Raw genomic sequence first — 18,323 nt, 5'->3', positions numbered from 1 at the left:
GGCTTGTACATTTGCTCCCATTAAAAATTTTGACATTGAATTTGTGGAAAAATACTCTACCAGGAAAACTCCTGATCAGGTCAAATATTAGTTTAAGTCTTAATAATTCTACAAGCCTTCTCTGTTTTAGCAGATGTCTGATTTTTTAAAGGCCTCTGGGAATGATGTATTTTAAGCTTATTTAATTTGGAGAAGAAGATGACTGTGGCAGGGAATGGTATCAGGTATAGATGAAGAGGTAATATGGAAGCTGAACAGCAAAGTTCTTGCAGAAGAACAAAAAATGAAAGAAAAGGAACATGTAGCTTAGGACGGCAGAAAAAGAAAGGGAAGATGGGTTCATGAAAAAGTGTCCATGTATTCAAAATACTTGAACTAAAATATTCTGTGCAGAAGAGCATAAACTGAACACCAATCTTTCTAGATTTTTGTGACTTGAGAGCACAAAGAGTTAATTTTTTTCTGTATTTTTTTTCTCTTTTTCTGCCCCACTGTGGCTTATTTTTTTTTAATGTCAGATCTACATTGACACTCATATCAAAAAGCGTGTGATTTAACATGATAGATCAGCTACTGAGAAGGGGTAGGGGGGAACTGACCCTACTATTGAGATATATGATACTTATTTAGAGAGATGACATATATTCTTGATGAGATGCGCAGGCATAAGTTGTACACTCCTCATTCAAGGTTACTTATAAGAAAGGAGGAAAAGAAGCTGGGTTTGTTCTCCTGCCCTCCTTTCTTTTATTTAAGATAGAAAATACCGTATTTTCTGCATTAGAAATACTATATACTGTGGCTGAGTGAGAGAACAGATGAACTGTGATACCACTTGACATTTATACAGGAACAGTTGGGCAGGGATAATAGTTTTAGTTAGCTGATGGGGGGATTTTAATTTCTTTTTTTCGTCTACATAAATATAACTTCAGTTCACATATTCAAAGCATAAGATGTCACTCCTACAATTAGGAAAGCACCACTACTTTTTGCAGTATTTCATAAAGGTGATTTGTAGAAAGCAATATTCTCCTGATGTGTTTGGATTATTCTAAACTATTTGAAGGAAAGTCAAGAAAGAAATCCATAACCCCCAATAATATTTTATACGGGTGAAAAGGCGATGGAAGAGCTTCCTAAGACATGCCTGAAGTTAAATTGTAGGTGATAAAACTCATCTGCAGGGGGAGACTCTCTAGTGTAGTTGGCTAAGAATTTCTCTAAGTCAGTGAAAAATGCTGATTTGCTGAAAGAATTTCAGAAAATAAGCTGTTTCATTTTGGTGAATTATTTGTTAATAAATCGCATGTGCAATAATAGATATTTGCTATTTACAAAAATGATAAACATTGAATTTTTTCAGTCAGAGCTAACTTTTTCTTTTAAAATTGAATTTAATTTTTACTAGAAAAGAGAAACTAGGTCATGTGAAGCATTTCAACTGAACAAAACCCATTTTTTGGCTGTTTCATTCTGCAAAAAGATGTTCTTTCCAATCTACATTATTCTATGATTCTGTGAGATTTCATTTTTGAGGCTGGAAGAAATAATTGAAATATAAAATTTTTATGGATATGAAAACTATTTGCTGCCTACCCCTGCTTTCTAATAACGTCTTGATATCTGTCTCAAAAATCTTACATACAACCAAATTTCTCTGCATCTTTTTTCTGACAGAGAGAAACTCAGTAACCTGAATAAAGATATATAATTTGTTTGGTCTTTCTTTTCCCTAGGCTCCTGTGTCAAGAGCAGTGGCATGATTTTTAACTTCCAATTTTCAGTAGAAAATAAATGAAAAAAGTGCTGGAAATATGCATGAAATCTCTCCATCATAGTTGGAAAAGTCTGAAAAAATTGTAGTCCACTCTGCTTTCCATTTGTGACTGTCTATTTATGATAGCTTTTAAATGGCTCACATGAAACGTTTTCTTTACACCCCTTGCCTTTTACTAGACCAAGGCCTCCAGACCATCACAAAATGGATGATTTTGGGAGGTGTTCTTAACGACCTGAAAATTGAAAATGAGACTATCAATCTTTAATATTGGGTGGAAATTTTTCAAATTACTCTCTATTGTCTTAGTGTTTTTGGAAATTAAGGTAGGAGAATATTTCATGAAAAACATCACAGACAACCATAGCAGAAAAGTATGAAACTAAGAAAAGGTTCTTTGGTACTAGAAAGCCAGAGTGACAACCATTCTTCACCAAGATCTAGTATTTGGATGAGAGTACCTATATAATTCAGGAACTTAGAAAGAAAAAAACGATGAGGTTATGACAGCAAGTGTGGGGTCTCTAGTTAGTCCTTGACACTTATCAAGCTGAATGGAAACATTTTGGATATTTCTGGTAGAAATGGACTTCTGGTTTACCATCTCCAAAACTTCAGTATAACACATCAGGGAGTAGAAACCTAAAGAAGCTTCTAAAGGTAGCAAATATATATATATATATATATATATATATATGTATACACACACACACAGACATATATTTGCTATCTTTAGAAGAAACATAGATATATATGTTTATTTATTTATTTATTTATTTTTCTCCTATTTTTCTTCTTTTTCTTCTCATTTTTATTAAGACCGTACTTTCAACCCTAATGTTTAGGTAGAAACTGCAGAGTTGATTTCCATCAAGGAACGATGAGCTAATGATTCACTTTATTAGTGAATTATGCAGTCATCACGCCAGGACATTGGAGGGAGTGACTCTGATTTCAGTTTAGTTTGCCTGTGTGAAACAAGGGAATTTAGAAACAGGTTGATGTGGTCTCCTCTAAAATTACTCAGGTCATTTGCAAGTCCGTTGCAGTTCACGTTGCAGTCCACTACCTATGGTTATTCATTAATCAGATACTTATAAATATGCAAGAAATGGAAAGGGAGATTCAATTTGTAAGCAACCCATCTGCAAGAGCTTATAATTAGGGCTTCCATATTTCTGAAAGATGTTAGACCTGCTCAGCATGTATACCCCAGGGTGGATGTGTGTTAGATGTACCAGATGATTGCAAACCCTCAACAAATATAGGAATATCTTGAAATATGTGTACAACAAACAGAAAATGGGAAAACCCATTTATCTGTAGTGGCCCTCACAACAATGTTTCACATCAGACAATTATATAGACAAAACCAACAGTACAGTTATGAGAAGATATATGGGTTTCTAGTCTCCATATGGCAATTTTTGAGTCCCACCATTTACTGGAAGACAAGGAGCCCATGTGAATCACCTGAGACACTGTTGTTATGTGAATCTGAATCAGTCACATTAACCACTGGTTAACAGCAAAGTGCAAGGCAAATTCCAAGGAAGTGATGGGACTTACACCTAGACAATGAGAGCAAATACTTTAGATTCAATCTGTTTTGAAATTTTTATTTGTAAAAATGGAAATGATCCTTCAATACTTTATAGTAGCTTTTAATATTATTTTTACCCCCAAACTACTGTTACTTTTGTCTGTTTAGCAGGTATATGTTAATATTAGTTTACTCTTTCTGATTTTGCGTTTGCATATCTGTACTTTAGACAATGTTGAATAGGTTGTATCTTGTTTTTGATATTTAAGTCCCCTTTCTGATTCTTCAACAGAATAGAAAGTGGGCCTGTGATCTCTTCCACGGTGCCTCTACAATACAGTTGTTATTACAAATGATGCCACTTTGGGCAGGATAGACACAAACAAACCATAAGCTCAGAATTGCCCATTGTAATCAAATTGGCTATTTTCCAAACAATTCACAGTCTCTCTCCCAGTGTGACCTTTCAGAGCCCTGCACTCAGCAAAATAGGGTTATATTACCTTTCATGCACTACTGTTCATTTTCAGGAGAAAGCCAGGATTATTGCTCAAATTCTGTTCAATTACACTGGAGCAACCTCATTGTTTTCAGGGGAGGGCACAAACAAGTCAAGTTGGCATATGGTACAGATGTGTGTTTTGTGTTACACAGAAATGGGAAGGGTTAAAAGCATGCTGTGTAATAAAGATGTGACAAGCTGAATGCTTAGTAAGAGAATGGATGCTGTTTTCCAGTTAGTCCAGTTACCCTCACCTGGCCTTGATAATGGTTTCCAGAGGCATAATTGGACGTAAGGTATATGTTGGGCAGGAGCCAGAAAGGGAGAGGTGGGGAGATAACTTTTTTACTTAAACAGGTAAAAGAGCAAAAGGCAGCTGGAGTTAGCAATTCTTTAACTTGGGGGACTTGGGCTCTAGGCTATTTCCACTTTCCTGTCTTCTCCCCTAGCATTATAGCTGCTCTTAGAAATCTTTGATCTTTTATAGATACTTAAAAAAAATAATAAAAAACCAAACGATAGATTGCCCAGCAGAAAATTATTTACATGAAAACTCCTGCCTAAGCATAATTTTTTCTTGAGATGACATCTGCTTTGAAAACACAACTCAATTTCATCTCAGATGTAAAAGTAACACCCTCCTTATTTTTTTATTTTATTTTTTGCTGACAACAAGAGATACAGAGCTTGCTGACAGTATGTGGCTGATAGCTGTATCAGTCAATCCTAAATAGTCTATAAATCCATGTACAGTATAAAATATCATTGATTTATGTAATTGGGAATTTTTAGCAATACAATTTTGTGTAATTATGTTTGTTTTTCCCTATCCAGAACCTGCTTCCCTGGTGAATCTGGGAACAGCCTCTTATAGTACAGAGCCACTATTTATTCCGCCCTTGTGCTTCCCTTGAGTATAAGTTATGATATATCAGCATTGTCTTTGAGGTCTACTGAATCTGTGGATATGCAATACTCTGAAGAGTGGAGACGGAATGAAGTTGAAAGGATTCATGAATAAAAAGTAAGTGGATGATACTTCAAACTAAAGCACAAATACTGCATTGCCTAAATGGAGAGAAATTGCTCCTTTTGCTCAAGTAGGAGCAGTGGCAGTAACAATAAGCTAGGATTATTTTGGCCTTTGGTCTCAGGCTCAGTTGTTATCAGAGTGTGGCACACAGCAGCTACTTGGAATACTTTCTTTTCACATGATGGTCTCAGGTGAACTTTGGTGAGGAAAATAAATATCCTACTGGGTATAAAGCCTTATAGGTCTCTGAGAGAAGCTTTGCCAACTCTAAGTGATCCCCCCCTAACCTGCAGCACCTCCAAAAATAAATAATCTTTTCAATCCCAAATTCTTGATAAATGGAAAGCACTATTCTGCTCCTGGTATTGTCAATTTTCTCTCCTTTTTCAGGCAACCTGACTATTCACACTCAGTATATAAACATACTGCATGAGGTAAATAGGTATCAAGGCTAGTGCTGTTTTTGAACATAGATCATCATTTTACTTACTCCCTTACATCATTTAACTCTGTTCTTCTGACCCTGGGACCTGGTAATACACACTGCAACCAATAACCATAACTCCATGATCCGTATAGAATACGTGAGGGATGGTGGCAAGTATATAATTTATTACCTTCAGTAGTGCTGTGTTATTATTATGTGACTGTTAGAGCATTCATAGTTTGACAGATTCCTATTAGCCAGTCAGTCAGAGTATGTACTGTATTATTTTACCAATACCTGATGCATATCTATAAAGTTTGTGATCACTGCTGTAAGAGAACAGCTGAATTGGCTGGGATAGCATAATCTCCCATCCTGAGGTCTCACCTGAAACATCAGCTTAAACTGACTAATCTTTTTTAAGGCTAGGAAAAGTCTGGGTAACTTTCCTCCTCTCTTATCCTGAATCCCTGAAAGGAAGTGTCAAAATAGTACATGAAGTTATTTTCATTGTACTCCCATTCCAATAGCAGAAGCTAAAATTACAAGAAATCTTGTACTGCGAGACAGCCTGTTCTCACAAGATTTCCAGGCCATTAACTCAAGAATCACTTTGTTTGGATTAGGACTGCACAAACAGCCAAACTTCAGGTGCTTATCCAAAAAGCATTGAACCAAATCCTTTGAGCTTTCCCCACATACTTAATATGTTATGCAAATACTGACTATATGTGGAGACGAGCAAGATCAGAAAAACCTCCTTGTCCAGAACAAGCAGGTTTCATTCTTGCGGGACAAAAAAAAAAAAAAAAAAAGCTGTCATGTTTTCTGCTGGCTGGACAAAAACAGTAAAAGTGAGGGGAGACACAGACAAAGAGAACTGAGGGGTGGAAAGTGAGAGGGGCTGAGGAAGACTGGAGCCAGAAAGCAGTTCTCTGCCAAAGGATGGGAAGAGGATTCAGAGCTGTATATAGACATAAAAAGGTCTGTCGTATTATGGGAAGCTGGGCAACACAACCTCTGTGCCAGCATGGGGCCAGGGCTCAGCTAGGGACCTCTGTGTGGGCTGTAGGGAAGGTGAGCATGGGGCTGTCAGCCCTCTGAGGGATGGGTGCTGCTGACATTCTTTCTCCCAGGGCTACAATAGCTGGTTGGAGCCTGCTGGATTCCTGCTTTCACCCTGTTTTGGGCAGGGGTGTTGGACTACATGAACTCCAGAGGTCCTTTCCGAGCTCTGTGACTCCAATTCTGTGAAATTATCAAGTGAGAGGTGGTTGTTCTGCGTTTCATGAAGATGTGATATAGGCTGAGTAAGTGGCCAGGCTCAGCCACCAGCTCCTGTCACATCACTAAGTAACTTCTTGGTCTAGCTTGCACACTTTATCCTCCAGCATTTCTAGAATCGAGAAAGAATAGATCAGTCTTTAATGTTTATTTCAGGGTTATGAGGTATAATATTCTAGGGGAAACACATTTAAAGAGTATCAATCAAAATTAAAGAAACTACATGGAAAAAAGCAATTTATTCTTTTTTTTTTTTTTTTTTTGTGATTTCCATTGCACAGGCAACCTGACAAAACATGTTGCACATAATAATGATGTCAGTTTTTACTAGGAAAGTAATCAATGTGATCAAACAAATTTTAATCAAGGTATCTGAAACAAAGTATTTATTATTATATAGATTCTTACCTAATGCATTACAATGGTATGTTAACAAGCTGGCATGAAGTGCAAATCTTTAAGGTGAAACAGCGTGATTGTTAAGTGATCGTGAGTCCTGCTTCGTCCAATGAATGATTGGCAGCAGCACAGAGAGAAGGGCTTGCATGTGAAGTAGTACTACTGATCTTGCTCCTGAGGAACAATGCAATAAAGTACTGGCACAGCTGTGTTTTTTAATGATTTCGTGAATGGTCAAGCAAATAAGGCATGATACTTTATATTACCTCATGATGAAATAAGAAGCAAAGCTGGAATCAACAAAGGTTATAGAAAGGCTCCTTTTTGCCTTGCCAAAAAGACACTCAAAAAAGCTGACAGACACTCAAAAGCTGGTGGAAAGAGAACGGGGTTTATGAATTCATGCTATAAATGAGTTAAAGTGTTACTTGCAATTCTGGTTAGATGATCTGACCTAAAACAGCAGGGTAAGCTTCTCTCCACCTAGCTTTAGACATTTACGTGGCAAGAATTTAAGGATTACAGTCACCATAGAATCCCTTTATAATCAGTAAAGAGAATAAGCATTTTTAGGGAGAGATTCTTTTGATTGGTTCCAGTTGTTTTCTTTAGGACAATATGATTTGTGAGTTGATAGTTATTAATCTCATCAAAGACTATAAGGTTCAACGTGACTACGCTTATGCTGATGTTTAGTCAGAATAATCCTCCTCTCCCTCATCTCAGATAATAACATTTTGTTTGTTGTATCTTGCATCAGCTAAGACATCACAAGATGTTTTCTGAGAAGGTACTCAAACTTTTGAAAAAAACTTACAGGAGAAGTTCTCTTTTCTCAGTGCTCAATGAGAAGCCAACTATTCAACATCTTCCCCAGGAAAATGGGGTCATTTTTTGATCAGCTCTGCCAAGTTGGGCTGACTGGAAGAAATTATGGATGTCACCCTGCCTTCTTCAACAGAGCATTTACAGCTCTGTTTGAGAGGAATGTGAGTGAAATGCTCCACTACGTTATTCTCTTCCCACATCTTTGGTACGAATTAAAACCTTGTTCCTCAGTAGCACACCATTAGTTATGCATTTTGAATACCGACCAGAATAGACTTGAGGTGAAACGTGGAAGATCCTTGTCATAGCATCTCTCCAGTGAATCCCTGTGTGAGATGGGGCACTGATGCATGCGAAAGAGCTGTTGGTGGAGTTGGTAGTGCCACTCCAGAATGGCTCCCCCACCTCTGTCATAGTCATAGTCCTTTCAGAAAGGATTTCAGCACAGACTATCTACCAGAGTAGATATCCAGAGAGATATCCAGAGTTGCTGAAAGTCTTGAACCCTGGATATCTTCAGTAATAACTCTGCTATTTATCTGGAGCTCTCTGGTTTCTAGGTGTCTTCTGCAGCTGCTGCACATAGAACATAACCTCCAACAGTGAAGCTGAGCTAAAGAGCTCACATTCATGCCATGTTCTTGAATAGGTGGGTGAGGAGGTGTTGAAGTAGTAATGTTTGTCCCAGGGATGTGTTGTTGATTTTAAGCAAAGTGTGTCTCAGGAAGCACAAGCCCACAGGAAATAGCAAAGGGTCTGCAGGGTCACTAAATATAGTCCTCTGAAATCTCAGAAAAACCCATTTTATAGCTCTCCATTAGAAGAACCAGCTCCATCTTAAGTGGGAATGTTCTCCCACTCCTTTCTGCCCCTTTTGTGCAGAAAAAAGGTACAGGTGCCTCTAAAGGGTTGTCATAAAGTGCAGATGCAGATGCTCAGCAGATTTCCCATTTCCAGGTTGTGAGCCATGAATCTTACCACTGCTGAGTACCTAGAGGAGCATTTCAGGTCTGAGTTCACTCTAGGTGGAAGCACATAATTGAAACTGCCTTGAATCTAACACTGAAAGTCCTCAGATGATGAGCAGGTCAGATATCCCCCCCACTTACTATTTTACTGTCCATTTTAAGCAGCTTCTCACTCAGCACTAGGTTTTTGAGTCTCTTTGGGGATGGAAAAGTCTCTTTGCTGACTGTGTAGGGATGCTAATTTGGGGTCATCATACTGGGGCTAAGTATCCGTAGGTGCTGTAAAGTTTAACACACATATCTAGTGCAGGTACTCTGGTTCCTGCTATTCTGCATTCAAATGTTCTTCCTAAATGTTTTGGGAACCAAGGATGGAGTCTATATTTTTCTGTCTTCATTGTAAAGATTAATGTCTCAGCCAAACAAGAAAGTGTGCACAGCAATAAGCTGCTACTTAATGCTTTTCTCCTATTGCAAAATATGTCTGACAACTGAGAAGAACTTGCTGGGAATTTTCCAACATGATGTTTATCTGTATGAAACATGCTCCTTAGAAGTGAAAACTAATAAATATAGTTTACTGACAAATAGGTTTTTTTTTTTTTTCCAAAAGAAAGTTTTTAGATCAGTTCAGCTAAAACTGAAACATTTGCTGAAGGAGCCAGCAATATTTATTCTGAGTCAGTGCAACATCCCTTCTCTCATGGGAAGGATTCAGGGCCAAATGTCATGTCCATGATACAACACTGAGTAGGAATTACAGTGCTGTGGTTCACATAACATATCCTTTCCACTAACCAAAATGAAACATGTCAGTGTGGGAAGGATAAATGGCAATCTTGGGCTGTCATGCAGGAGGATCTTATTATAGATACAGAGATAATGAAACTAATGTATCCTGAGGCAGTGTTACTTAAAAGAATATCAGAACAGGAGAATGTGCACTGAATTTCATTTACTGAGACTTTTACGGTGTATTTGGGGCTAAGTTTCTGCAAACCATACAGAGTCTTGGTCCTTCAGAGCTGAAGTTATGTTTGGACAGCTGGCAATAGGATAAGGGTACACAAGGTTTCCCCATCTTTTGAAGGTTTTTTGTCAGGCAAAGTATGTGTGTCTCTGTGACCCTTTTTATCACTCAATCAATCCTTCGCTGAGATACGCAAAGTAGAAGGTAGGCTGGAGGAACTGAACCCCATATAAGTTTTCCACAAAGCTCATATGTCTGTTAAGCAAATGGTAGAGAGGGTGGGAAGAGCTGATCTGGAAACTAATAAGGTCAACAGATGCACTTTTTGAAGATGATTAGATATGACAGAAATGAAGTTGCTCTTATAACTTATTGAGATTGTATATGTTTGTTTTTGGGTACATTCTTGGATATAGGATAATGCTGTCTTGCCTGTTCCCTTCTGATAGACTCATATTTTCACAGTGTAGGTTAGGATACCAGCATTTATTTCATGGCTACATGTATAAGCAATCTGTAGGCTGTACTTTAAAGTCTGAGTGGGTACACCAGACCAGCTCTCTCCAGCAGCTGACATAACCTATCGTTATGTGCAGGAAACACGTTAATTCTCATAATTAACAGCATTCTGGGTTCAGTGCAGGTGAAGAGATTTAATACACCTTTTAAGCTTACTCACAATATTTTCTTCATCTTCTGCCCACCCTTATTTTATCCCCTCTCACAATAGCTAGTCGGCATAACTTCCTCCTTATGCCTCAAATGCTATGCTGTCACCAGTAGTTATAAAGGGAACAAAACAACCTGAAAGGAAAATTTCCATATGGGAAACTTTTCTTAGCAGGGTATGTTTTATTTTATGGAATCTAGGAAAGTAGCTCGAGACATTTGGAAGTAGACCCACCATATTCTGCTGAAGGTTTGAAGTTTTTATGATCCCACGAGAAAAAAAAAAGTGTGTAAAGTCCCATGCACATTAGTCTACATGGTATTTACTATCTGTATTAAATGAGTACTCGGAAACCTCAGAATGAATTGAGTTCTGTTATGCTGGGCACACTTCAAACATATGATAAAAGGTGACTTCTGTCTCCAGAGTTTAAGCTTAAAATCTGACAGGCTTACTAGAACATTATAATAGTCCTGTCTCTGGAATGCTGATTTGTGGCCTTGATCAAATCACTTAGGCTTTTAGTTGCTTGAAAAAAAATTACTTCTGCACTTGAAAGTATGAAAAGTCAATAGAGCCACTCACACATGCAGAGGAACTGTGTAGCATTGAAACCTTAGCAATGAATGTAACATCCTCTTCTTGAGAAGCCTTGCTCTCCCTCATACTCTGTTGTATCTTCTAGCTGAGCTCCTTGCATAAGATCTTTTTAGTCCATTTAAATCAAAATGAGCCATGTGAAAAATACCCCTGACCTTGAACCCTAATATTTAAGCTACCTAGTTTCTATGGGCTGATTGAGATTTGGGAGGAAACACAAGGTGATTTCAGTTAGCAGATCTGACTGGACAGAAAACTTGATCAGATGGCACAGATGACAGGCAGGATATAGCAGAGTGAGATGCAAACCTTTCAAGTCAGTCTATCTGTAGCTCAAGAGACCACGAAGATCCTTATATTTCTGGATTTTGAGCTACATGCTTGGATCTAAAAAATAAAGGATGCTGTTCTTGTCTTTAGACTGATAACCTTAAAAATTTACACATGTATAATGTCAACACATTGAGGCTTCTGGAAGAAAAGTACAAACTGTCCTACTGTTTTTATTACAGCCAGTCTTTATTAAAAATTTTCTCAAGAAGGGAGGATATTTGGATAGAAGTAAGGAGCAGAGTAGTGGGTATAGAAGGAAGAATTGAAAACTTACGGAGTGATTTGGTTTGAGAAGCAGATGCTCACCTAGAATAAGCAGTCTTGGAAATGACAACTGTGAATGAAAGTCTTAAATCTGGTGAGAAAGGAAAGTATGTGATGGGGAGATGTGGACCATGGAGCAAGACAAGTGACTGCAGCAGTGGAGCTGTGAATAGAATGGAGCAGAAGAGGAGTGCTTCCAGAGGTCCTTGGTGGAAGAAATATTTGTAGTGTCAGAGCTCTAGATAAGTCTCTGGGCATACATAAACATTTAGAAACAGCAGAAGAAAAGATGGAGTCCTTTAGTACCTGGATGTTGAGGAGAGTTAAGAACACTTTAATAAGGACAAAAAAATCTTTCTTTGTAAGAAAGACTTCTCAAAAATATATCTTAACAGAGTTGTTAGCTACATATTCTTCATCTCCATGTTTTTCATGTCTGCCATATAACCTATTTTCCTTCACAGTCCAGAGAAGACCTGACTTCTGCAGCAGTTCAACATGGTTTGAAAGAGCCCTCTGAGGACATAAGCCAAAAGTGTCTCCTATAAACGTCAGCATAGCATATATCTGTAGGCACCTGTCATCCTTCACACGCACAGCAGATGTTTATCTAATTCAACGTATTTATTAACCTGAAGTGTAGAGTGTCCAAGAAAACACTGGACATCCCCACTTTAATCCATTCTTTCAACCTTCCCTGAAGGTCCATCCAAAAGAGACCCTGAGTGTCTGTGATTTGTCAAGGATTCGATAATTGGCAGGAAAGAATGGCTTTGGGCACATGTCCCCTTCCTCCCTCACTGTCTCAAACTTTGTGATCTCATTTAGCTTTGTACTGTCATGTCAGCTTCTTCTGTACTCGCTAGCGTTCAACATGTATCTTGCGATGGCTCTGCAGAAAGTATTCTTGTAACCTTGAGCACTTTCGACTCTTTCCTCATGCTGATTGCTGTTTCCATGGAAGTCTGTGATGTGTTTTATTCAAAGTATAATTTGTAGTATGTTTGCTTAGAACAGAGGACAGGAAAAATAAATTCTTCAAGGCAGAATGAAGGAAAATAAATTTAAAAAACAGCAACCCCCCTCTAAACCTTTATCCCCCCCCTCTACCAAATCCCCAATTAATACCAGTTCTGTTTAGGACAGAAGTGTTCAATGACAACACAAAGGAAGACATGTCAGGTCACAAACAGAAAACATAAAATATCTCCACTCTTGTTAATTATGACCCAGTCTTACCGAAAAACAGATGGAACTGCTTTCAAATCTTTGTGTGTGTGCTTGTGTGTGTGTGCATATGTATGTCTGTCTTACGAATGGCTAATTCAAATCAAACTTGGGATTCTAGTCAAGACAACAGCTTCACTGCCTGAACCAGCTTGTTTCTGTACTCTTATCATTACCAAAAAGACAGAAGACTGCAATCAAGTTTCATTCAGCTCCAAAGAAAAAGAATATATCCCACACTTTCCAGTAACAACCCGCTATGCGGTACTTGCCTATACAACAAACATATGGGGAGGCACATACTTTGGGCCTGATTCTCCTTGAAATTTCCTTGCTAACTATAGCATCTGCAGCTTGAGTAATGCAGCAAAAAAACAAACCAACCTCTCCCCTTTCCCCTTCTCCTTGTTACAGGGCAATAGGGTAAAACTTTATTTAATATAACAGTTATTTAATATAATATAACAACATAATAGACAGAGAGAACCATCTGCTTGTACAGAGATGTGCAACACCAGCTGTGGGGGTTCAGGAGTGCCTCTGCACTTCACAGCCTCACTAGCTATAGTGGATTATCCAAAATGCAGTGATGCCTTCACCCATATCCTCAGCTCAGCCATGACCCAGAGTGTTTTATGTATTTCAGGAGCATATCTCTGGTCTTACACTGACTCTTTCACAAGGCCCTGCTGTGTAGTTCATTACTATGAAGTGTCAGGAATTCAGAGGGAGGAACACGCGAGAACAGAAGTAGGTGCTTCCAGACTGTAACGGCAGTGTTGTTAATTGGGACGCTTGCAAAATAGTGTCATATGTGTCATTGCTTCTGACTATACCCCAGAAACACCTCTAGAAAAATATAAAATGCTAATCTGATTTTCTTTTTCCTAGCTTACAGTTGTTTTACAGGAGGCTGCCTCTCAGGCCCTTCAGAATGGATATTGTTTGGAAGTATTTAGAGACAAATACTATTTTCCAGGACCACTGACACTGGGACACAGACATCAAGGAAAAAATAAAACAAAGCAATCCCAAATGCAATGGAATGAACAGTTAAAAGGCAGGAAGGTAACATATGTGCTTTTGTGCCTTGCCCCAACTGGGTGGCATTCTAATAGGTTTCTTATTCTGCTTTCTTCTGCTAAGAGACTGGAAGACATATGTCACTTTTCCACCTTAACTGTGCATTTTCTAGTTTGTTTGGATTTATGTCATAACCTTAATGGGATTTAAATGGAATTTTTATATGTGAATAATACTCTGCATTAATGCAAGAACTTTAGGTTGCTGTGCTACCAGCCTGATTTGCATAAAGGTTTTTTAAATATGAAAGAAGAATAGCCAGGCTATTGTAGATGGCAAAGTGAAAAAAGACTAGCATAACAGTAAGAGGAAGAGACAACCCTTCCCCCTAAATGTTGGCTTGCCAAAGGGTTAATTCTCCGACTCTTAAGTACAACTGGGTGTGAGAGGAAAGCCTGGAGGTCATGCCAGTCATGAATATTTAGTTGCTGGAGGGTCAAGGCAGGATAAAATGGTGCAGCAGCCAGGTCAATGTCATGGGTTTATATTTTCTCATAAAACATTTTCTGTTCTGGTGTAGTCTCTGTGATCTGTAAATGTGTGGTTCACATAGCATTTACACACACACCCACATGCTGGTGTGGAGAAGTGTCTGTTTCCTGTAAGTATGTGTCATATCACTAATTTTTAGAAATTATCCACAAATAGTAATGCCAATAAGGTGTCATTGTCTTACATTGAAAACCGAGTTATTATGCAATTACATATGATTTAAGTTTGGTATACATTACATTGTCTGTTCAAGACACTGTCCAAACCCTGGTTTACCCTTGAATATGCCAGGTAGGAGCAGGAAGATATTTACCCCTTTTCATTGTTATTATTTTCAGAAGGGAAAGGGGCACAGAGAGTTCTGAAGATTTGTCCTGACAATTTTTGTGGCAGATCTGTGTATAGTACTGCAGCTCTTCTGGCTCTTGGTTCTTTGCCTTAAACAAAACATCATCCTTTTGGTTTTCCAAGCCTGAATTGTGTGAGAGCAGCTCAGAGTTACTGATGGTAGTGCAGCCAGTGAACTTTCCTGCTGGCATGTTTTTCATTCTTAGTGTGCCATTATTATTTTAAAATGAATTATGTATATAACACATTTGGTGTACAGACTACTCTGCATGTGAATAATAAAGCACAGTCTCTGCTCTGAGGAGCTGACAGGCTAAGGGCTTGATCCAGTAAACACTTATTCCTGGGTGATTTGCTTAGCCTGCTATCATGAGTAATCTGTTGATCTGGCCCCAAACTAATTAGATAACTTGACAAATAAGAACAATAGGACATGCTGGGTAGTGAAGGAGGAAAAGGATGAGACACAACAGTACATAAAGATTTAGGAAGAAAGAGGATAAACACAAGCTGGTTTGGATTTGGTTCACTTTTTAGTGTCAGTCTCTGCATGGAAATGCAGGGAAGGTTGGAGCTTGGGCCCTGGAATCAAGTGTGTTGGTTATTATCCAGGTCTTACATCTCACAATGCATTCAGCAGGTCTGCATGGCAGGTAATGGCTTTGGGCTGTCCTGACTTGTTTTCTATCTCTGCAGTCAGTGCCTGAGGAGTCTTCTCAATCATCTTTTAAAAGTAGCTGAGATTGAATATACACATACAGCATTTTCAAACTGTGCTGTTTGCAAGCCATTAGCTGACTTTCCAGGATGGTCCTAAGCTCAAGGAGAAGGAGGCTTACACTTGTAAATAAGTTAGCTCACTGCCCATGGGGAATAAAACCGAAGCATCCAGATGCACATATGACCACCATGTGGAAAAAAAAATTATCAGGGAATGACACTACTTTGGAGTTGAGTCCTGGCTCCTTTTATCTGCTACAGAAGCAGAATGGACAGTGCCAGGACACTGGCCTTGTTTTCTAACCCAGGGTTCCTGCAGGACGAGGGCCCAAGCACTGAACTTGAGCTCTGAGACTTCATGTGTAGGTACAAGAGAGCTTACAGCACTTCGTTGGGGTTGGGGGTTAGCTAAACACAACATGAGGATGGTTAGTTTGTGTTGGACACTAACATTTCGTTTATGCTTGAAAGTCTTGTTTGTATTGCTGTAAGTGATGCTTAGACTTGCAGAGGCCACCGCTGACCTTGTTTGCATGGGTTCTGCATGTGAAGACTACAATAAGGTATCAAGACTCTGAGAGAAAAAAAATAATAATAAAATGCTTTTTAGGGATGCATGGAAAGGTGACCCAGAGCACATTAGCATTGGAGATGAGGTGGAAGAATGGAAATACCTATAACTGGCTTAGGAAGTCTTTGACTGATGGACTTTGTAACATACTGCCTATAGATACCCTTGAAGCAGTTTTCTGGTACCTGGCTTTTGTTTGCATTTTTCACAAGTTCTGGCCTAAAGGATCTTGAATAGAGAAGTCCATTTAAAAGCATGGACAAAATATTTCCCTAAAACAATTATCCAAGGTGCTTATTTCACTAACTAGTGCTGTTTTCAGTGTGGGAAGGGTCACAGGTGGGTCAGAAATAGTAAAATGGTGTTTATTCAACTGATCACTGTGCTGGAGAAAGGGTGAATCTATTTCACTGACTTGGTCCCAGGAGGAAAGCTCTTCTTGAATGCAGAGACATGTCAAGTCTATTCTTACTCTAATGGAGAAAAAGTGGGAAAACAAAACAAAGTATGGAAAAATATCAAAGTGTTAAACAAAATAAAATCTTAATTGTAAAAATCTCAACAGAAAGCTTGTTTGCTATCTTATTTTTTTGTTCTGTCTCATGTCTAGTACCTGTAAGAAATAATTTCTTCATGCTCTCACATAAAATGAAGCTAAAGCAACCCACTACAAGTGTCCATTTTCTTTCATTTTTAGAAAGGGAAATATATATGTATATCTCTGAAAATCTGTAGGGATAAAATTTTAATTATGTCTTAGTTGCTTGCTGTGATTTTGAAATCAGTGCTTTAGTCTGAATAAGCACTTGGTAGTTTATAAAATGACATGAGGAATATTTCTATTTCACGTGTTAAAATCTAGTTTTTGTAAGATAAATGGCAATAACAGAGTTGGCACTGGATTAACAGAGGTGACCTGAAATTGGTATCAAGAAAGTGATTTTTTAAAAAGAACTGAATTAATTAAAAAAAAAAAAAGGATAAAGATATGTGAATAAGCTAAAACCCATTTAAGCAGTTCTATCCCAATAGAATTTTGTGAATGCTAAGATGTTGGACTCTAAAAATATTGGTTTCCATCAAAATAGACTAATACAGAAATAGCAGTTTAGAAACAGTTCATGTGAATAGAGCAGTCCTAAGAACAATAGTCTTCACTCCATGATGAAAATGACAGGTGAAAGTGGAGGTTAACACAAAAATGCCAGGGAGTTTTTGGGCCACAGCAGACAGAGAGATAGAAAGCAAGGACAGCACTAAGGAGAGACAGCAATATTGCTGATGGGTGGCGGTTAGGCACATAAAATGGGGCCCAGCACCAAATGGGGTGGAAATTGGTTCAGAGAATCTCAGAGGAACTTACAGGCAACTGTTTGACGGCAGAGCCTGCCTTTAGGACTGTTCTTGTTTTGTGGCATCCCTACTGGGACTGACATGGTCTGTTGTTTAGACTATATATCTTTGTGTTTCTGTCATATCATGTGTTTGTGTGGTTCCACAGTGAATCCAAATGCTGCTGAGTACCTCCACTCCTACTGTCAAATATTCAGTTAATTAGCAGATTTTCTTTGAATGAGAATTTTCACAGGTAATTTTTAAAGGATGTTTCTGGGTGTGTGAACAGGCCACTTACATTGCCTGCCTTGCAGATACCCTCCTCAGAAAGACAGAAAAAGGAATAACTGTGTGCTGAAAGATTTCTTTACCCTGAGAGATGGTGCTTCCATGTCAGGGATCAGGGATTTTATTTTATTTTTTTATTTTTTTTCCCTGTGAATTCCCAGCCCCCTTTCAGTCCTTGACATAACTATGAATGTACTTTAAAGACAGAAATAATCTTTGTGACTGCAGAGCCTGAAAACCAGAGTATCTAGAAACTATACGAGCAACCACTGCCCAGAAAGGCTGGGCTGTACCATGTACTGCAAGTCCTGCTCCAGCTCCCGAAAACAGCTGGAGAAGTGCAGAGACTTTATGTACACTTACATAGACATTTGCTTTGCCTCTGATTCTTGATCTGACTAACTGGCATCTGGCGCATCTCTGTTAGTCTTCATATTATACAAGTTGAGTCAGATAGACTGGGAAATGCCAAAGATCGAAGGCTATGAGGCTTGCTTTTGACCAGAAAGCTTTTAGAGTTTAGCTTCCTGCTGAGTAATACTGATGTGAAGAATCAATCGTACTGATCATTTTAAGGGAAAACATCTAATCACTGACACACAACTTCTCCCTCTTGGCTGGGGTGGAGTCTTTCTTGAAAAAGCTGAGGGAGAAAACA

The 18,323-nt window shown here is 38.5% G+C and overlaps 1 protein-coding gene across 8 annotated transcripts in view; it reads left to right on the top strand.

The window, feature by feature from the left end:
- Window positions 1–18,323, top strand: part of LOC308191905 (uncharacterized protein) — a 176,367-nt gene that overhangs the window by 135,010 nt on the left and 23,034 nt on the right. For all 8 annotated transcript variants that reach the window (XR_013948370.1, XR_013948371.1, XR_013948372.1 and 5 more), the window contains one exon: window positions 4,660–4,849. The gene's annotated coding sequence lies outside the window, so the exon portion shown is untranslated. The remainder of the gene's footprint in view (window positions 1–4,659; window positions 4,850–18,323) is intronic.

Source organism: Anser brachyrhynchus, assembly GCF_964034855.1.
Source record: "Anser brachyrhynchus genome assembly, chromosome: 3".
NCBI classification, from domain to species: Eukaryota; Metazoa; Chordata; class Aves; order Anseriformes; family Anatidae; genus Anser; species Anser brachyrhynchus.
Note: the sequence above shows the minus strand (reverse complement) of the source record. Positions and strands in the feature narration are given on the sequence as shown.